At 52.0% G+C, this 21,665-nt stretch overlaps 1 protein-coding gene and 1 long non-coding RNA gene across 7 annotated transcripts in view; both read right to left on the bottom strand.

Annotated features, from left to right (window-relative positions):
- The window catches only part of BCOR (BCL6 corepressor), a 95,811-nt gene extending 91,572 nt beyond the window's left edge, over window positions 1-4,239 (bottom strand). For 4 of the 6 annotated variants that reach the window (XM_053305391.1, XM_053305399.1, XM_053305400.1 and 1 more), the window contains exon 1: window positions 3,750-4,239. The gene's annotated coding sequence lies outside the window, so the exon portion shown is untranslated. Of the gene's footprint in view, window positions 1-2,984; window positions 3,150-3,749 lie in introns of those variants that run through there. The other 2 variants (XM_053305396.1, XM_053305392.1) reach the window with 2 other exon arrangements.
- A 2,245-nt stretch (window positions 4,240-6,484) lies between these two features.
- LOC128349328 (uncharacterized) overlaps window positions 6,485-21,665 on the bottom strand; it is a 65,786-nt gene continuing 50,605 nt past the window's right edge. The window contains exon 2 of the long non-coding RNA XR_008318740.1: window positions 6,485-6,702. This is a non-coding gene — a long non-coding RNA (uncharacterized LOC128349328). The remainder of the gene's footprint in view (window positions 6,703-21,665) is intronic.

Genomic DNA, 21,665 nt, shown 5'->3' with positions numbered 1-21,665 from the left:
GCCTCTGACCCCGGCCATGGAGGCTCCAAGGGCAGGGGCGCTTCTTTGCCGCCGCCAAGACTGGCCTTGCTCTCCCCTTCCTGCCCCCTCCAGATAAAGGAAAACCTAAACACGGGCTCACGCGCGCGCAATCGCACAGCCAGCGCCGCAATTTGCCCTCTGGTGCTCTGTCAAATCGAATGTGCCTCAAGGCACCGGTAGGTTTGTTTGCCTGGCTTCCCCTTGTATATCAAACAAATCCAATCAAGCCCCCGCCCCCGCCCCCAGTGGTGCGAAACAAAGTCAGTCCCTGTTCCTCACCGATCCCCCAAACTCTTCTGAGGAGGACAGAGCTGGGGATTCGGCTCCGAAGGCTGTTTGCTCCTAGGTCTTTGACCTGAGTGGCTCCGAATTCTCCGCTCTGGCTTTGTCCTTGCGCGCCGTCCCTCCCCCTCCCCTCTGGACTGGGGAAGAGAGCGCTGTGGTTCTCCAGCCCGACCGCCCCCCCCTCCTCCTCCACGCCTGGCTCGCCTTGTGCTTCTCTGTGCTTGGCTGGCTCTGCACCAACAGGACACGGGGTTAAGCGCGCTCAGAGGAGTTCCCAAACAAGAGGAAACTTCTGGGAACGGAAGAATCTGGCACTCGCTTGAAAAGGAGGTTCCCGATTGTGGGAAAACGGCTTTTGAGAAGACTCTTAGAGCTCGGGAGTGGTGAGCCCGAAGGATCGCGTCTTGGGGGTTCCCGAAGGAAGAGTAGTTTCCAACGGCTAGCCTGAAGCCCATTCCGTTCTGCGCAAGGAGGATCTCGGGTTCTGAGCATCGAAGGGTTAACGCCACACATTCACAGGCACCGAATCTCGCGGTGACCTTTTCCTTGGCGTCTCCCCACACTCTCCCTTTCAGGCTCCGGTTCTTTCGCTTGCAGGGAGCCTGAACGGCTGTCTAGACCGATCTATCATAGGCGGGCGAACAATACCAGGAAAGGGGGGGGGGACACCCTTCCCTGTTCCCTCTGCCGCCGTACCTCACCTTCGAGATGAGGGGAATAAAGAGACACTGTCCGTCGCGACCAGCCGCCCGTGGGTACTCAGAGGCCCCCCAAAACAGCCCACCTTCATGCCTGACAAATGGGATTTTGTCTGCCCCTTTTTAGCGCACGCCAAAGACGCACCACACGTTTCATGTTCCACAGCTGCACAGAGCGAAGGCCTGGAGTCCCCCGTCGGAGAAAGAATGGAGAAGGGGAGTGGGAGGGGGGAGGGAGACGAGACTCGAGCCTTTCCAGAGGCTGGAGAACTTAATCACGGCCTGCGAACGGCTCGCCCCGCGTAGTCACTCCCTCCCGGGCCAAAAGCCCTCTGACTCCAAGTGACCCTGCCTCGTAGCGGAAGAGTTTCCGGAAAAAACAGACAGAGGGCCAATCCTGCAAAGGGCTGGGAATAGTTAATAGGTTAGGCGACTCATTGATTCAGAGGATACTTCCTAATTAACTCCCAGTCACCTATTTGTGACAGCAATTCAAAGACCTCTTCTGTAGCTAAACTGTAAACTCAACCACAGGAAGCAAGGGAGGGGGAGAATATTAAAAGTAGGGCTTTATAATTCTTCTGAAAGCTATGAGGAGTGTCTTGTTCATACACACACAAACCAGAATCCACCAGCTTCCACTTAAGCACACACACGCAATGCTTGTAAAGGGAAGGGGAGAACCCCCTAATTGAGTACAGTCCTCCTGTCGTTTTTTACTCCAGAACAGTCTCACTGGCCTCAATTAAGTCACTACAAAGTAAGTGGTTTGAGTTTTATAACCACGGGGCCCTATCGTGATGGCACCGCAACTCAGCGCAAGTCTGTCGCCGCCAAGATTTCAGAGAGAGAGAGAGAGCGCGCATGCAAACTAGAAGCAGCAGCCAGACGAGGGACTCCAAGATTAAAGAGAATGCAAATATTGGGCGCAAGAGCGAAAAGGCGACCCACTTGGCGGTACGGCCTGTAAACCCCCGGGGGACAACTGCTTTTGGCGGCCTGGCTGCGCCCCCAAGGCCTCGGAAAGACTTCACAAGGGCGCTACACGTCACCCCACCTAATGGGGGAGGGGAGAAACCTTGCTCCTTATCTTTGTTGGCAGATTGTCTTCGTGGGGCCCGTCTAGGGAGCCCTTTGGCCTAGGCCTGCTTCACAACAGCCGCAATCATGAAAAGTTTCGAAAAGCTTGACAGATCCGACGGTGCGCCCAGATGAGGGCAGACCGCCCTTTTGCCGGGCGCCCTTTCCACATCAACACAAACGCGAAACTGCGGGCTTCCTGGAAGCAGATGGAAAACCACGGAAGGCATCGTTAGGAGGAATTAATGCGGAAATCAGCTCCGAGGCGATTGCGATTAAAACACAAGAACGTATTTTTAGAGTTTTAGTAGGTTGGGGGCGTGGGGGTTCTCCGCCGCTTTTCCCTACCTTCCCGCTCCCTTCCCCCCCTTGCTTTTGTGAACCTGAGACTCAACCGGCGGGGCAGCAACTGAAAAGCAAACGCTTCGCACGGGAAAGATCGCCCCCGGACTAGCTTCGCGGAGAACAAACAAGCTACGTGCCTTAGATGCTGCGCGCCAGCAACCTCGGAATTGGCCAGGGTTTTTGTTTTTGTTTTGTTTTGAAGCAAACAGTCTCGTTGCCCGTCCCTCCGCCATCCGGTCTTAGGAGGCGAGTTCCTACCTAACCTCCCTATAGCCAGAAGGAGGAAGGTGCAAAGGGCGCGTGACATTCTTGGCCACCCTGCTGGACCCCCGACACCAGCACCACAAACCCCCAGCTCCAGAACGTCGCTTTCTCCTCCTGCTTCTCCTCCCCCCCCCATCATCAACCCCCACTCCGATCCGCCAGAGGCCTCAAAAACAACCGGGGAGAAAACCTGCCTCCGCCTCCGCAGCCCCTTTCAAAGAGCGTTAAAAAGAAAAAAAAGAAAAAGACACATACACACGCCACACAGAGAGAGACACCCAAGCCTTCTACCTCGATCACGTTGCCTGTCTCTTCCTGGTCCTCATCTTTTAACTCCTCTGCCAGCTGGGCCAGAAGGGCGAGCCAAGAAGCTCTCTCGCTCGCTCTCTGGCCGCCGCAGCATTCCTGGTGCCCTCCTTCTCGATTCCGCCGTGTTCTACTCCCCTCCACCCACTCTCCCCTTTCCCCTTGGGAGCCGAGAAGTGGCGGCTGCCAGAGGTGGGGCTTTTATAGCCCTTTCCAAATCGGAAAGATAAAAGGGAGCGAGACGCCGGGAACCCTCTTTCCCTCCTCCCTTCCTGCTGGAGCAGACAGAGCGCGACCGGCAGCTTCCCCTCGCCTCGTCTCTCCCTCTCCCCCACCCACTCCACCTCCGGCTTCACAAGCCAACTGCCTCCAAACTTCCAACAACCAGTCCGCGGCACGCCCGCCCCTGGGAGCCCCCAGCCCATCCGGGCGGCGACCGCTGCGCTCACTAACCTCTCCCTTGCCTCCTTTCCACCCTCCTCGGATCGATTCAGGTTGAAATAAATCCTGGCAACGATCCCGAGCGCGGAGAGGCGGACTGGGACCAAGGCTCGGTCTCTCTATGCCTCTTTCCCGCACACTCACCCTACCCCAGCCGGAATATCTGGGGTGGAGAAAAGACCGTCTAGTCCGGGTCCCCACTAGAAGTCTCACCAGCACCATAAAAGACACGCTTGTGGCTCGCATTTCAGTCCTGGCACGGCGCGGTGTTTCCGCGACGAGAGATGAGTTCAAAGAGAGGAAACTGACCTTACTCTCTGCTCCAGCGAAGCCGCGGACTCTGTCCTTCGCCCGCTTCCAGGCAAGTCACGTCGGCTCCGTGGGAGAAAAGTTTGCAGATCTCGGAGCCCAGAGACAGGGGCTGCCCGCGCGTTGGTCGACGCACCACCGTCGGGATCGGAGAGGGCAGGTGGGGCTGCGGGGGTGGACCCGAGGCTGCCTCGGCTTCTCTCGCTGCCGGGGTTCAACACCCCGCCAGGTTCCCTCGGGCAGCCCGCCGGCTTAGCTTTGGCAGCGCCATGTTGCTGCTGTGGCTGCTCCGGGCTGAGCTAGACGGCTCCTACATGCTCTTTCCTCCCCCTGAAAAGTCCCGTGCCTTGGTGGCGGAGGCTGCTGCTGCTGCCGCTGTGTGTGCGCGCTCGTGTGTGGCTGGGCTGGCTCTGGGGATTTAATCCTCCGGGAAAGCCGCTCTTCCTCACCTTGCCGCTGGGAGAGCGGGATCCGTCTGCTGCACGCTGCCCTCCTCCTCCTCCCCTTCCCCGCCCTCTCCCCCCGCCTCCTTCCCCCTCCGGCTCAGCACTCAGGGAGCCGCCGCCAGTAGAGGCAGCGGCGGCAGCAGCAGCAAAAGCCGCCGCCGCGCTCTCTCTCAGAGCGAGTCTTCCCTTCTCTCTCTCTCTTTCTGGCTGTGTCCCCCCCCCCTTCGCTTCCTCTCCTAACTGATCACCCCCGCACGGTCTCTCTTCGGTGTTTCCTTGCTTGTTCTCGTTCTCTCTCTCGGCTGGCAGACCTCGGCCAGGCACCCCCTTGTCCTTTCCGCTGCGCTGGGCTTGGCCTTGCCTTGCCCTGCCCTGCCCGAGGGCGTACTGAGGAGACTCCGCTCTCCTTTTGACCAGGCGAGGTGGGAAAGGAAAGTCTCCCGCCCCCTTCCAGACTCCCTTCTCAGCTCGCTCGCTCGCTCGCTCGCTACCCAGAAGGCCAGTGGAGAGCCGCAATTACCATAAAGCTCCTCTCCCTTGCTTTGCCAAGCTGCCAAAGCCCCAGCAGCAGGCGCAGCCAGACACTGGCGCGAGACCGCCTTGGTCGGCGGCCCGCCTGCCCGCCCACCTTCCAGCCACCCGGACTCCCTCTCCCGCTTGTCCACGACAGGCTGGCTCACCCTCCCTCAGTCCCCTCCTTGTCAAGCGTGGGCTCCTCTTCTCCTCAGGATTTGTTTACCTCTCTCATCCGACCCCCACCCTCGTTTTTCTTCTCGCCAGACCACCTTTCGCCCGGTGTCACTTGCAACGCTTCTGCCTCTCCCCAGCCCTCAACGAGACTCTCTTCAAGAAGGGGGAGGAAGTCCTCCCCCAACAATAAACGGCATCCTTATCACCTTTTCTGAGGAGGGTGGAGGATGACGATTCCCCAGATCCCACCTCCCTTTTCGAGTAATCTTCCCCAGGTGAGGGAATTCAGGACTCTTCCTTCCCGCATTCATCTCCCTCTATTTACATCCCCAGCGAACCCCAAAAGGACTGCTTCTTCTTTGTTCCCCTCCCCCTCCTCCCTCCCCTCCCCCACCCCCTCCACACACAAACGCGTTCCATTGTCACGCACAGCTTGCCCGAAGTAGCATGTCTTCTCCGCTCTGCCTCCCTCTGCACTTTCCCGTCTTATCTGGCCACCACTCTTCCCCGGGGGAAATGCTTCTCAAATGCCTCTTCTTTCGCTTTTTAGATAACTGTGTGGTGTCCCGCCATTATCCCAACCAATATTTTCGTTTCCCTCCATACGAGCTATGCTCCTTTATCTCGCCCCTTCCAGAAGCTCACAGACCGTCGTTCTCCTCCCAGCCCACCCCCCCTCTTACCACCCCAGCATCCACAACTCTCTATTCACATCCCTTCATTTTGCTCGCCGTTACTATTTTTATCATAGCGTGGGGTTTTCTTTACCACTCCTCCCCTCCAGCCTGTACGTTGTAGTCGAAAACATTCATTTCCCAACAGCTACTTTCCAGAGTAGCAAATGTACTTCCCTTATCTGGATTTCTAAAGATAGTGCTTGATTACCAGCTCTAAAACTCCCAAACACGTTTTCTGCATGGCGTGTGAATCTCTTGGACGGCGCGCGGGGGAAGCGAGTGCTGCATTCCCTGTTCTCAGCACTGCAATTCTCTAGTGGTGGTGGTGGTTGGAGATTTCTCTGCCTTTCTTTTGATCTCCCGATCTCTGGGACGGTCGTTATCTGGCGTATCTACTTACTTTAGTAGCACTACTTTTGACTCGGCAGGTCAGCTGGTAAATGTCGCGTTCACGACGCCCATCTTGATTGCTACCCGCTTATTCGGTTCTTCCTCTCGTCGCGTGATTCTTTATTGCTTTCCCAGCGAGCGCTGGAATTAACAGCAAGATGCTGGCTACAGGATTAACCCTATGCTTGAGAAAGCGTGTGTGTGAGAGAGAGTGTGTGTGTGAGCGTGCATTCAGTGACCACTGTATAAGGTAGTAGAACTATTACATGTCTGCAATCATACACACGCTTACCTGGGAGTAAGCTCCACTAAAAGCTCCGGGGTTTCCTTCTGAGTAAACATCCTTGAGGATGCGCTGTAAATCCCCGATTCCTACCAGCTTACTCGCTCAAGCAACTGCCGCAAGGGATCTAATAAGGCCGCAATCCTGAATATATTTCCGAGAAGTCCCATATGTCTCAGTGAAACCTATATTCGCTTGAATCGGGCTTCTAAAGAACCAAGTGGGGGAGGGGAGCATAAACCAGTCGGGTGGAAATGAATGGAGTTTTATTGCCACTGACTTCAACGGACGGTGATTCTATCAAGCCCTCGCTTTCGATTTTCGCCCCAGTCCTAAAATACTCCTATGTGCGTGTGATCTGTTTACACCTAAGTAAGTATGAAGAAGATGAATCGAAATCCTGTGTGATTCGCTATTTCAGCAGGCGAACTATGGTCAATCCGTTTTTCACCGTGAAGTGCAGCAATCTGTGGGAGACAAGGAGGGAAAATTTCCCTATCATTATTCGCCTTGATTTAAAAAGTTGCTTACGCAACATGGGTCAACAGCAGCTCCTAAGTGTCCTCCTTTAATGGTATCTAAAGATGAAAAACAGGAGAAGACAGCGGAAAAACAAGCCCCAAATTACCAGAAAGGAATAATCTGCCAATCTCTCGCCTTTGGGGAGAGATCGGTGCTCCGCAGCTGAATTCTACTTCTCTCTTGCACCTAAAAGAAATATGGGGTAGGAGGAGGGAGGAAACCCACTTCTCTTCCAAAGCAGACGTGAAAGGTATCTGCCATTTGTAATCCGAAACCCTGGGCACACAAGCTTCTTAAAAACAGCTGATACAAATGACAAAAAGCAATCGATTTCCCAAGCAGCAGGGTAAATACGGGGAGGGGAGGGGAGGGGGAGTTGTAAATAAGGTGTGTGCATTAGAAATGCTTTGGAAAGGTTTTCCTCAGAGGTGACTGGAAGGAGAGTTCAAAATCCGATATTGGGGCGGGGAGGCAGCATATTGTTCCCGATTTATGAGCTATATGCATTTGAAAACTATCCCACACATTTTTTCAATCTGGTAAGGAGCACATGGGACACCTGGCCTATTACGTTGTAAAGCTATATTTTATAAAGACAATTTAGGGCTGGACATTAAAAGTTATTAGACTGAGCACAGGAGAGGTACAGACAGGCAGCTGGGGGGAAAGGCCTCTGGTAGATGCCTCCCCAGAAACCCCCCCCCCCAATCTGCTTTTGCTTCATTTTGGAAGTTATCTGTAAGTTAGTAGAATTGATCAATTCGGTATTTTTATAAGAATTATTAACAATGTTATTGGTTCTCAGCATTAAACACAAATATAAGCAATATATCAATAGGGCAAAACCTCCAAATTCTTTGTTCCTCTTCCACTATTCCCCATTACCCTTAAGACATATTTGTAGTTCCACTTCTTCAACACGGGAAGATATAGGAAAGGAAGAAGGAAATAAAAGAGGGGGGAGGATTCCACCTAATTGCCTGTCTTTAGAACCTAAGGAGGGCAACTCATACATAGTTCACGAATATCTAGAAAGCTCCCATGCCTGAAACGTCTCAGGGTATAAATGTTTGTCATATCTGATCCCCCACCCCCACCCCTTTGGTGGCCAGATTGATCAGATGTTGTGATTACAACATAGCAGAACAGCAACATATGGCTTCTCAATAGGCATGTCCTACACCACTCAGAGATGGTCAATACAATACAGTTCTCCAGAAAGGAAATATCACCACAGCACCCCCACCCCCCACCCCCCCACACACAGAGAAGATGCACAGGGTGCAACTGAGTCTAGGCACCTCCAGCATCTATCCTCATCAGCGATTCCCAATACCTGATTCTAAAGAGCATTTTTGTTGTTGCATCAGCCCGAGACTCAGGTCCAGAAACCAGATCTTAATGTTGGAAAGTGCAGCTTCCAGGTAGGTAAGGTAAAGTGTGCCACTGAGTCGATTTTGACTCCTGCGCCCAAAGAGCCCTGTGGTTTTCTTTGGTAGAATACAGGAGGCCATTGCCTCCTCCCATGCAGCATGAGACTTCCTATATCGCTGCTGCCCGATATCGTTGTTTCCCATACCAGCTGGGATTCGAACCGGCAACTTTCTGCTTGTTAGTCAAGCATTTTCCCCACTGCACCACTTAAGGTGGCTAGAACCGAATTGTCCACATCACCATTCCAGTGAGCAGGTTATATGTCGTCCTTGTGGTACTTCTAATGAAAGCATATACACATTGATTGGTTTTGTATTTAAAAGTTCTAAGTTTTGTCTTTGTCAAATTTCTTGAAACATAGTTTAGCAGTATCTACACTGCAAGGCCCTAATCTGAAAAGCGTGGAGTCACGCGTAAGGAGCATGATTGGGCCTCCATAGACAGAAACTGCAATCTTGAACCCCACCCCATCCCCCACTCCAACATACAAAGGCTGATGGAAGGCTACCGAGCCAGAGTACTTGGATCTGAGACGACTGAGTCCCACGGGAGCAATGGTTTAACCTATGTAAGAATCAAGCTGCCTGTACATAAGTCTGTGTTTCAGAACTCAAGACGCCAAAGCGTTTCAATGCAAAGTACTCTTTCCAAGCGGACGCATGTGCAAAAGAAACCCGAAGAGGCCTTGCTCAGTGAGTGTGCCTTTTACGTTTACTTTTTCCCTTGTCAGGATTCCTCGGGAAGGCACATTCGCCTGAGCCCCGCGCGCTTCCAGTCACGGGGGGCTTTTTCGTCGCTCCAGTGGCTGTGGTTTGCGAGCAGAATCGCCGAGGGAGACTGACTTCGCCGAAGGAGCTGCGGCCGCTGGAGCCCGCAATCGCCAATCCTCCTCCTGCTCCTCTCTCGGAGTCAGCTCCCTTCTCCTTCGCCTCCTAGGGGAGCTGACCCGGAGGTCAGGCCTTTGCGCGCTGCACTCGGCGAAGAGGGGCTTGGGGAGAGAGAGAGCGGAGCCAGCGAGCCGTAGACAGGCGCTCCGGACAGCGTTTATCAAAAGCGACGAAGAGGGAGCTTCACGCCAACAACCGCTGCGGGGAAGCTGAGCGTTTAACAACCTCCTGAAGACACCGCCGCTCTTAATGACGAACCAGAAGGCCTCGCAGGGGATCAGGGGGATCTCGGAGCTGCTGCCGCCGCCTTTTGCCTCGCTGCTCCTGGCTGGCAAGGCGACGGATTCACACGGTGGCGGCGGCGGCGGCGGCCCTTATTTCTGAACTCCACGTGGTTCCCTGCTGGCCCCTTTTCCAGGCAGCAATGCCTCCTGCCTAGCAAAGCAGCAGGCCGGTCTCGCAGCCAGGCACGTAATCAATCAAGAAAGCCTGCCGTGCTGGAGGCCCAGGGCCTGATCAACCTCCATTCGTGACTCAGTTCTTTTCTCCTTCCTAAGGGTGTCGCCAGGATTAAATTCATTAGCGCTCTGCTCGGCTACGATGGCGCACAGAGCGGAGGAAAAAAGCCTATAAATAACCCAACGCTATCCTGAGCTCTGAATGGCCCTGCTTGAGTGTGCCTTAAATCAAGCCGTTGCCGACGCTTCCTGGGAGCTTGCTTTAATGGGAGCGTAGAAATCTGAATAACAAAACAAGGCCACCTTGGTTTGGCCTTATACAGAGGGTCTGACCACACTTGCACGCCTGATTTCACCATCAGGAAAACAAAAGACATTGGAAAGAAGCATTTCTTCTAAACACACATAGGGGCACACACACACACACACACACACACACCTGGCACAGTAGCACAGGGAAATGGTTGCTAGAACTCCATGTCTTTTCTGGGCCAATATGAACTGCTCTCTTGGATGGTACAGCAATGCACAGCTTTTGCTGCACAAAAGGATCAAAATAACATAAGAACAGCCCTGCTGGATCAGGCCCAAGGCCCATCTAGTCCAGCATCCTGTGGCCCACCAGATGCCGCTGGAAGCCACAGACAGGAATTGAGGGCGTGCCCTCTCTCCTGCCATTACTCTCCTGCAACTGGTACTCAGAGGCACCCTGCCCTTGAGGCTGGAGGTGGCCCACAGCCCTCCGACTAGTAGCCATTGATAGATGTGTGCTCATTGATAGATAGATGCCCTTGAGGCTGGAGGTGGCCCACAGCCCTCCGACTAGTAGCCATTGATAGATGCGTGCTCATTGATAAATGCGTGCTCATAGTCAGAAACCTCCTTTCTGGCACTGGAATGCTACAGTCTGAAAACAGTCCACCCAACCACAGCAGCCAAGTTTTAACAGGGATCGTGTTCTGTTTTGGCAAGTCACACAATTGGGCTGCAATCCTAAGCAAAGGGACGGAAATAAAGTCCCATTCAAATCAATAGGGCTTGCTTCTGGTAAACATAATTAGGATTGGGGTGACATGTTTAAACTCTCACTAGTTGCAGTTCTAGTGGAAACATCAGCTAGCATCTGCCCTGGCATACACCTCTCTCCGGTGGTGCAGTCATTAGACAGGAAAGAACATGTTTCAGATTTTGTCAGGCATGTGACACACACTACAGGGCAACTGAGAGAAAACCCACAAGGCCTCTTTTTTCTGTCCTCAGCACATTAATGCTTGAAGGGGTGTGTTCAACAAGAAAGTTGGTCATTTCAGTTTCTAACCTCCTGTTTATTTTCCTAAAACATACAGTTCAATATCCTAATCCCATACAAGGTCTAAACAAGAGCCAAATAAATTCATTCAGGCTAACAGCCACTTTCTGGTTCTGTACAGATAAATGCTTACAATGCAATCCAGTGCACATCTGCTTGGAAGTAAGTCCCACTATGTTCAGTAGGATTTATTACCTAGTTAGTATGTGGTGGACATACAAAGCAAGCATGCACCAGTGCAGCAAGAGAACAGCCTAACAGAACTTCCCAACTAACTGCACTAGGGCAGTGGAGAAACAGCCATTTTTGATGCTCTCCCCTTCCCCAGGAATCCCTCTGTGCCACCTGAAAATATGTCCCTAAATGTTGCACAGTCCTCAGGGACATATTTTCAGGTGACACCCAGGGCTTCCTAGGGAAATGGAGAGCAACAAAAATTGCCGCTTTCTCACTGCACCAGTGCAGTTGGATGGAAAGTTCTGTTAGGCTGCTTTCTCATTGCACCAGTGCATCTTTACTCTGAATGTCAGCAAGCATACTTCAAATATAAGCTGTGCTGGAGCAAAGAGACCTTGTCTCTTAAGCCCTCATGTGCAGAACTCAGGAGTACTTTGCCTGATTTCTCAACCTCAGTTAGACCTCCTTCAGGAAAGCACTGAGCACTCTTGTCCCAGAGTGCTTCTCTATTCCCTTTTCTAGAGAGGAAGTAGCCATTTGTTCTGTGGGAGACAGAAGCAACCTCAGAATGGGTAGCCAAAACATGAATGAAGGTACAGCTATGCAGTAAGAGAAGGGGCTCATCTGGCTTCCCTCTCATTTTCCCTCCTCTCTCAGGCCTAGTTCTCACAAAGGGCAGATGAAAGGGCCACCAGTGTCTTGATTGTACCATTCCAAACAGTAACTGGGGGCTCATATGACTGCATTGCCACACACAAACACACATCCTTAGAAAACAAGACTGTGTGGGAGAATACTAGATGATATCCTTGTCCCTGACATTTTCAATGGAGAAGCCTTCAGTCATGTGAGCCCCCGCTTGCAGACTGGTAGTTCAGATAGGGGTTTACCACCTCATCTGCTGTTAGTGAGAACTAAGCAACAGTGAGAAAAGGATTTAAGGATCTAAAGTGTATTGGGATTTTGGGTTTGTTATCCCTATCTGGCTGTTTCTGTGAATGGGACCATAAACCTATACTGCAAAAGTGGAGTAAAACCATCCCTTTATTACTAAGTTTAACCCTACTTGAAATGGATATTTAAGGCTGCAATTCTCTGAGCAGGAATGAAGTTTTTAAAAGCATATGTTATAACTAGTAGCAAAAGTGGCTATGCATCTGGATCCTGTGGATCCTATGCAGCTGGATCCTCTGGAACTCTTTTTGTGGAAGTCAATACCATTTATTCATGAGGCTTACTTCCAATATGCAGAAGATTGCAGCTAAAAGTCAGCAGGCCTGTGGGCACACCTGGAGCACTACCAGTGGTTAAAGCCACACCACGACCCTGTTCACAACACGCAGCTTGTTCCCTGCCCCAAACCAGTGCAGGCCTCCAGCTCCATGAAACTTTTCTTCAGACAGATCTAAAGTAAAGTGTCCCATCTAGTCGATTTCAACTCCAGGCACCCACAGAGCCCTGTGGTTTTCTTTGGTAGAATACAGAAGGGGTTGACCATTTTCTCCTCCCACGCAGTATGAGATGTGCCTTTCAGCATCTTTTTATATTGCTGCCGCCCGATATAGTACCAGCGGGGATTCAAACTGGCAACCTTCTGCTTGTGAGTCAAGCATTTCCCACTGCACCACTTAAGGTGGCTTTAGACATCTACTCATGACAAATTTCTTTGTATTGCAGAAACTGGTTGCCCTCCAGTAGCCATTGATCCTGCAAGGTCTGAGCTACCAGGGATCTTTTCTTTCACGATCTTGAAGACTAACAAGGAAGGTAACCACTTTTCTTAACTGGAAAGACTAGCTTACCTTCTCCAAGGAGACAAAAGACACCTAACTTCAAACTCACACAGTTGATTGTGGACTGAGCAACAGCCACTTGTGGCTGTTTACTCCTTCGGCCATTTTGATTGTGTTTGTATGGTGGGGCTGGAAATCCTGGGAGTGTTTCCAAGTCCAGGAAAAGTAGCCAAGGGCTGCTCTTTCCAGTAGAACACACAAACCTCGGCCTCTGCCTGCCTGTCACTTCTGGGGTGCAGGAAGGAAAAGGAAGCCAGTGACATGGTTATTGGGATGGCAGGGGGAGTTACTCGCCTCGCGCTACGCTGACAACCGATCACAGAGGAGCGGGGTGACAGGCTCTGAAAGGGCTACTGTCTGCAACCCCGTCCAGTTCTGCGTGCCGAGAGATGCAGCTGCGACGCAGGGCCCTGCAGGGGAGGAGAGGAGAGCTGTAGGAGGGGGGACGGGCAAGAGCTGCCTCAGAGAGGATAAACTGAGAGCGCACCAAATTGTCACAGTCTCCCGGTTCTTGAGCTCAAACCGCTCCCCCGCCCTTGTCTTCACAGCTTCACTCAAGGCTCACTGACTGTAGACAGAAACAAACAAAATACCACTCCTTAACAAAAACAAAACCAAGCAGCGCACCCCTTAGAAAGAGGAGCTGCTCAGTCTTCATCTCGACTCGTTGACTCAGACAGTCCAAATGAAAGCTCTTTGTGCCTTCCGTTTAAGGCTGTGGCGGAGCCCATTTTAGCTGCTCTGACTCGGGAGTCAGATTCCTGCTCGGTTCCCGAGATTTTCAGACAGAGAAGAATGCTTAGCTGCGAGTAAGTCACACCGAACTTACGGAGACTTACTTCCTACCAAGCGCGCTCGGAACTGCATGCAGCATGTTCCTGTAGACGGACAATACAGGCCGACATCCACGATGGTGACTTTCCTCTGACTTATAAGTATTTATTTGCATATATCCCACAGAGCGATCTTTATGAAAGGGAGCAGTGCAAAGTGTGCAGCTTTCATTTTAACCGCTCAGTTTGGTTCACCATTCAAACCTGAGTTGGATCTTCCCTTACACATGTGAATTGCCTCCAGAAAGAGAGAAGTACTATTTCCCAGTGGAGTAGTAAACAGCAAACAGCACTAAACAAAGACTTGAAAGAGAATTTCCCTGGAATCCTTTTTTTAGGCTCAAGTGTAGCCCAGCAATAGGCCAGCTCTAACAGACTGCCCCTGAACAAGTGCAGAGCGCCTCCTTTTTTGCACTCTGAAGAAGTAAGCACAGTCAGCCTCCACTTTTCTGAGATTAGGGGCACAGTTAGGAAAAGGATGTTATCACCACACAAGGTACACTTGATTATAAATCCTTTTAGAAATAAACGGAAGACTAATGTGGGAACCTCCGAAACAGGCAAGACGGCAAGCCTATGCAGCAGGAGGAGCACAGTAAGTTCCCCTACCTCACCCCTGCCTTGGCCTAGTTCTCATTGCGATAGTAAATCTGTGTCAGAATGACCTGTACCATGTCAGCTTGCAGGTCAAGACTCTGGTGGAATGCTCCTCTAGAAAAACAAAACCAGAAAATAGTCTCTGCATCTAGAAAATTAGTATGTTAAGGGAAAGAGAAGGTTCGCATATACTTCCTGACATACTTCTTATCTAGGTATAAGGATGTCGCCTGTCTCTCCCCACTCACCCCCTCGCTCTCCCCCTCCCCTTCCCCCTCTCCCTCTCCCCGCCCCCACCTTGGTGTGGAGGAACATTCGACCTTGTTATCCCCCACGCCGTCTGATTTGGTTCATCCCAGACATAGGCTGACCACTTCAGTGAAAACCGTGCCTGGTACACAGCTTAAAGACCTTGTCATTTGGGCCGTAGATCCCGCTGGTCCGATTTCCACCAAGCTGCACTCAGGAAGGAGAAACTGCCATTAGCTTCGAGAGAATTTATTTCCGTCGACACCAGCTTTTGTTTTAATTATTGGATGCAGGCTATGAATCACTCTCTGCCACTTTCTGCTCGAAAAAAAAGGTGGGGGGAGGAAACCATCTCTTTCCTGGGCTGCCCTCGCCTGCAGTTGGTTCTCTGGAGCCACCATGGCGGCGGTCTTGAGGCCACCGTGGCCTCCTTCTCGCTGAACACTAAAGGCAGCACAGACGACCAGGCCGGAACACCAGCTCCAGTGAGCGCAGCGCTGAATCGTCCTTGCGGCCAGGCTGGTATTAACTGACTGGATTTTCCGTTCAGGCTGAGGAGCTCACACAGCAACAGCAGCACATTTCTGGCCTGCCTGAGCACGAAGGAAATGACAACGCGGGTTGTTAGAGTCGGGCAGGCTGGAGAAGTGGGGTGAAGGGCAGAAAATTCTTTCTTTCTTTCTTTCTTTCTTTCTTTCTTTCTTTCTTTCTTTCTTTCTTTCTCTTTCAAACAGTCTGATCTTTGGGGGTGGGGGAAGATACAGAACTCTGAAGAGCATGTTTAGTGACTCCAACAAACGCACCTCCCTGTCTCTGCTTTTTTAAGTTGCAGGGTCTACACCAGCCTGAGAGAACATTTATAAATGTCCCTGGGAACTTAAATTAGAAATGCATCCCTTGTTACTGAGAAATAGGAAGTGGGAAAGATGCAGACAGGAGTTAAGGAAAGGTACATCCAAGCCAAAGCCTTACAGGCCTAGGAAATTAAATGGTTTAGGTAGCCATCCCATAATCCTGTGAAGGTGTTTTGTTTTGTTTTGTTTTGTTTTTAAACATCAGATTTAACTGGATAGAACTGTGTTTGAAGACTTCAGTTCTATGCACACTTTCCTGGGAATAATCAGCATTTGGGCACAGAGGGATTTACTTTCAAGTAAACGTGCATAGGATTGCTCTGCAGATCTGGACCAGGAGTGAAATAAGATTGCTAAAATAATTTTCACTTCCTGACAATCTAAAAACAGGCAGCCTAATACGCAAGTTGATGGGCAGTCCCATTAAAGTTCAGTGGGTCCGCACAGGGGCAAAGTCAGTTGTATTCAACTTAATCGGGTTCTGAATCCGCCTATAAATCGAACACACTGCTGAGGTATTGGGAAACCTGCTCACAAACAAACTCGCGTTTTCGCACACGCATTAGCGTTTTCGAGTAACCAGGCAGCTTCAGCACCATACATACAAGGCAGCCGATCTAAAACGTTAAACTCCTTCTGCCCGGAATAATTCTAGCCAAGCCAAACGGTGCCAATTTCCTCTCTGCCCGGTCTATTGCAAGCCCTAATTGCCCACGTTAGAGAGTAATGAAATTACAAGGATTTGTTAATCCAGACTCCGGATCTCTGAAACACAGAGAGACCCATTAACCAAGCAGCTCCTCGAGCAGCTGTGGAGAGAGTGGGGGAGGGGCTGGTGGTGGTCTGATCACTTTGTTAGAACTAGCGCAGGTAATTCGCGGAAAGGTCCCCACAGGGGTGTCAACATGTGGGGACTGTTAAAGCAGAACCAAGGCCTCCTCGTCCGATTCTGTCAAGAAAACACTTTCAAAGAAAACACGGCCAAATCATCTAGAGCCGGTAGCGTCCTTCCCTTCCCCTCCTTCCTCATCTGATATGAGTTGAGGGTTTTGAGATACGGCAGGGACTGCTTTATTCCCAAACCACAATCACTTACAGCCCCCACGACCAAAGGTCGGCACAAGGAGACACACCGCTTGTCTCTGAACTCGGGGGTCAGCTAGCCCTGGGCAGAAGGACAGAGGGCCAGCCGAGAAGGCAGGGCAAGTAGTAGCAGCTGCAGTAAAACCCCGGGTCATCCGCAGGCCTCTTTTCTCCTTGACTGACTTGCACAGAGTGAACCTATACATACTACTTCGAAGGAAGGCTCTCTCGTTTCAACTTCCGCACTCCAGTCGATTGTAGTGCGTGGTGCACCAAGATACCAAAAGCAAAACCTTATTTTCCTGAAAAGGCGGGCCATGTCTGGTGGCTCCGACCTTACTCTGAAAAGTATAGCCATCTTGCAAGGCAAGTCATTACAATTATAATTATGCATATTCAAAGTGATGCATATTTTAAAACAAAACAAATAATTAAAATCACAACACTGACAAAATCCCCACTCGGCACTCCAGTTCCCATGCCTGAATTAGAAGCCCTCCATACTACTTTAGTCCAATCGCTTTCTATTATGATTAGAAATCTCATCCACCATCCTTCTCCGGAGGAAAGAATTAAAGGAAGAGAAAAGCTGAGAGGCAGAGGGGGAGTGAGAGAGCTAACAGCCAAGTGCTTAATGCAATTCACTTCACCTTCTACTCGCCAGCAAAATGGGATTTACCACCTCCCCGGGAAATTTCAGTGAACCTATCGGGGCATTCCTTGTGTCTTGTACAGCACATCACTTTTTCTTGAGGTGCCGGATCTATTCTTTTGTGTTCCATAGAGGATTGCTCGATGAAAATGTGCATGGGAATGCAGCCTTAGCCTACTAGTGTGATGAGATGGACAGAGGGCTGAGTTTAGATCTGGAAGAAAGACCCACTTCTTCACACATGCTATGCACAGGCCATGTTGAGCTCACACACGTTTGCCAAGGGATGAATGCAATATCAAGTGATGACTTGCCTGTGTGAAACAGCCATCATTACTCAGGCAAAGCTTCATATCAGTGACATCTCCTCCAACACAATGCTTTTCCATGGAGGCAATTCCCATTTTCACACTTGCAACTCTTGCAGTGATATACAGTTTGTGGAAATTAACTTTATACCCGGCACAGGCACAACCATTGCTGGATGGCCTCCAGCGGCTCAGCCTTTGTAGAACTAACCTTCCTCTTGGGCAGACTGTATGGACAGCTCTGCACGCTGAAGGATGGACGATGTTTTGAAGGCGTTCCCCCCATATATCAGAAGATTATGTTTTCTAAAAGCAGCATAGAGATGAACCCGATTTCCACAATATTTCTTAATACTGATATTCAAGTAGAACATATTCAAGTCCAAGGAAGGTCCTTATTTCAGACTGTCATCTTATGAAGCGCAGTTTAAGCAAATTAATCGTACCAGTCGCCTGGACTCTGAGGCCTCTGAACTCAGAGGAACACTTGCCATTAACTTCAAGGAGGAATAAGGGGACCATGGTGGGCCAACTCTGACATACTGATTTTAAAAACATTACTGGAAATAAGTTCAACTGATTCCGGTTAACTAAAAAAAAATGCCTGGTGTCAAGTTGTGATCCTTAAAAGTGATTACTTCGAAGTAAACTCCATTGAAATTCCTAAAACACGCAGCCCGATCCCATGCCTGTTTACTCTGAAGAAAGTCTTGATGAAGGAAACCAGACTTACTCCCAAGTAAATATGCAAAGGATTGCGGACTGGTTCCCTGATGTTTAAGAGTGACCTTTAAAACATTCGCGGTTCCACTGATTTCAATGGAATTCATTTCAGTCAAGCAAGTGTGTTTCGGGATCGCAGCCCTGGCGCAGATTCATGTAGCGATCTACATGCCCAGCTGCTTAGCACTGGAGGCCTCGGTGGCAGGGGCGTAACGAGGCTGGAGTGCGCCCAGAGACAAAATATTAAAATGGGCCCCTCGCTGATACCCTTTGGTCAAACTGCGGGTACGAGGTAAGCCCCATTAAAATGGAGTTTTCAAGGCGGGCAGCTGTTCGAGACGTCGGTCGACTCTCGAATGAAGGTATGCAGGAGAGGATGTTACAGGGCAATGCCTCTGTGTGTTTACTCAACACTGAAGTCTCCATGGGACTTCCTCTCGAGTAAGCGTGCGTAGGATTGCAGCCTTTGTCTTGCAAACTCTTCGCCGGAAGAAAGAGTCTTCTCTCCCCACCCCCACCTCTCATTGCCTTGGCCCTGCTGCTGCGCTACTCTCTCTCGGGTGATCGCTGGGGAATTTCCCGTGACCCAGACTCGGGCTCCTGTTCAGCCTTCTCAGAAGCTGCCTATGTCGCAGATCCTTTCTTGGAGCGAGCGGGGTTAGCAACTGCTGGTGACGAGAAAAGAAAGCCCTTGTAAACCCCAGCCTGGCGCGCGATTAGTCATCCCCAGAGTTCCCCTAAGTCAGAGAAACTTGGCAATTCCCCAAGGCCGGAACCGGTGGGAGGGGCTGCTGCACCTCCTGTTCCCCCATTACCACCACCAGACCCCTTTGGCTGCCTGCTGGGGGAGGGCGCGATGGGGACTCAGGCGGCGTGTGTCTCTGTGTGTGGGGTGGGTGAGTGAAGAGCGAGAGTGCCGCCCGGTGTGTTGGGCTGATGTCCTATTTCAAACAACCACGAAAGGATTTCATGTTGGCAGTCAGATTAGCAGCTAACGAAGTTCGGCGGCTGCAGCCCACACGACTTTCCTTGCCTGCGTTTATCCTTCAAATAAAAGCCGGTTCCTTTATTAGAAACAGGAGACGTGTCTCCTACCGCCCCTCTCAAATCCCAACTGGCGAGGCGCAGCCCGACACCTCCCCCAGCATAACGCACATCAAATCCCCTCTGGCTAGCCATTGCCAAACATTCTCCACGTCGGTGGCTGCCCTGCTTCCACGGGGGCTAGTAGTAGCGAGCAGCTCCCTCACTGGCAACACAGACACACACAGAGCCCCAGCCAACCTTCCCTCCCTGGGGCAGGTAGCTAAAACACATCGCACAGCCTTTATTGCGAGGGCAGCCAACCTCCCTCGAAATCTTCTCTTCCGAGGAGCAGCCAGCGCGAATCTGCAAACTATTAATCCCTTTCCCACCGGGGCCAGCCAACAATCAGCAGCAAATCCCACCACCCCTGGGGCAACCGTTTTAAATCCCACCCCCGCCCCCTTTAAAAATTGCATTCAAATCTTCTTCCCTTCCCCCCACTCCCTCCATAGGTGTAGCCAACCTTTCTATTTTTGAAGACCAGAGAGAGAGAGAGAGAGCTCCTTAGCAAGGCAGCCCACACTTCCATCATCCTAACTGCGCCCCCCCCATCCGCAGCACCTTCCTTCTTCCTTCGAGAAAAGTCGCTTCCTTTATTAGAAACAGAAGGCACGCCTCCTGCTTCTCCGGGATGAAGAGTCTCCCCCTTTTTCGCCCCCCCTAAAAAACCCCTCAGGCTCAACCACCCCACCCCCCCCCGCCTCAGATTTCCCATTCCTAATGGCAGGCTGCCCTCCCTTTCGCAGGCGCAACCAACACGCCCTTCCCTCTCCCTCAAATCCCTCATTACCAGGCGCAGTCAACCTCCCTCCTCTCCCGAAGCGCAGCCAACCACCCATCAAATCCCCCTTCACCAGGCTCTGCTCCCTCTCCCTCCTTCCTCTCCCCCCGCCTTCCCATCAGCAGGTCTGAGAGGCGGCAGCTCGTTTGCTTGTGTGTGTTAGCCTGAGCTGCCAGATTGAGCGAGTGAGCGCGAGCTAGGCTAGGTTTCCCCGGGCGCCGCCGGGAGAGCCAGTGCTCTGGATGCCAGTGGGCTCCCTGCCTATCCCTCCTGCTCCTGAGCGCGCACGAGACCCAAGGGAGCTTCTCGGTGCCAAGGCAGAGCAGAGCCCGAGCGCGCTGGCTCCCTGCGTGAAGCGCCATTCAGCAGCTCCTCACTAGCAGGCAGGTGATTCTGCCAAATACAATGAAAAGAGGTCCTTTCTGTTGACACGATGCTGGGATAAAACTACGGGGGAGGGGACCAATTCAGGACCCTGTGAGGCAATCTGTAGTGCACCCCTCCTCCCGTTTTGGCTAAGTCTTGGGCTGCGGCGGGACAGAGAAGCTGTTCTATCCAAAGGAAGCGGACACCGAGTCCTCCTTGGCGCAGGCCCCAGACCTCGCGTTGCAGCGAACCCTGCCCTGAGGGCGGGAAGAGGCGCTGGAAACAAAGCCAGGCGGTAGCAACCCGACTTGCCCGCTGCGGACAGGGGCGGGTGGGTGTGTGTGTGCGGGGGGCAGAGAAACCATTCCAAACACCGGGGCGCTAGCCCGGCGGGCTGGAATGGTGCTCCCGAGATGATAAGCTCTCTGACTGCCACAGAAAGCTAAACGGGAAAGGGCGCGAAGACAGGGATCTCCAAAGCGGGAAGCTGCCACTTGGCTGTCCTTTGGCGCCTCCTCTCATCAGGCCAGAGGCCTCCATCGCCGTGGGTGAGAAGAACTGAAGGGGGCCAAATGGCGTTCGGGGAGGGGGAGGGGGAGGGTGGAGAGAGAAAACGAGACGCCACCACTTCTCCTTCTTTCTGCAACTGCGCGTTGAACCACAGCCAGCCAGCCAGCCTAGGCCGGCTTGGCTTCCCCCTCCGTTAAGTCGCCAAGCAAGGAAGGGTTTGCGCAGGAGGTGAGGAGGGAAGCTACTCGGAGCCTCTCTAATGAGCGGGTTTGGTTACAGCTCCGCACCAGGGACGCCTGGGAGCGGAAGCAGTGTTGCGGCGGGGGTGGGGTGGGGTGCGGTGCCTGTGTGTACGTTGCCTGCCCTGGAGCCTCCGCTTGCCAGGCTGCCTAACGGCGCGTTCCCCACTGGCCGAGAGCGAGCGAGGCCGCCGCAGCCGCCGCGTGAGGCAGTCAGTCGGTCTCTGGGACTGTGTGACACGAAAAGATGGCGCTGCCTCGCCTCCCCTCCCCCTTCAGCAGCCTCCTTCGCTCACGGCTTCCACTTCCTCCCCAGCAGCTTCGCCGGGCCGTTTAAAAGGCTCCCCCTTTTGCAACCGGACACCATTATTAGCTCGGTGGGTCGATGCCTTGTCTCCCCTCACCCCGATTCCTTTTTGTGTCTCGTTGGCTTGTTAACTTTCTTCTATTTTTAATCAAACAGAAAACCAAAACGCGAGGCAGCCTGCTGTGAGGGAGGGGAGCGGGGAAGGGGTGGAAGAGGCAGGAGGGCGAAATGAAAAGTTCAGCCGCGACTCTCCCCACTCAGA

The sequence above is a fragment of the Hemicordylus capensis genome, chromosome 3 (genome assembly GCF_027244095.1).
Source record: "Hemicordylus capensis ecotype Gifberg chromosome 3, rHemCap1.1.pri, whole genome shotgun sequence".
Taxonomy (NCBI): Eukaryota; Metazoa; Chordata; class Lepidosauria; order Squamata; family Cordylidae; genus Hemicordylus; species Hemicordylus capensis.
The sequence above is the reverse complement of the archived record's forward strand: the minus strand, read 5'-3'. Positions and strand labels throughout refer to the sequence as shown.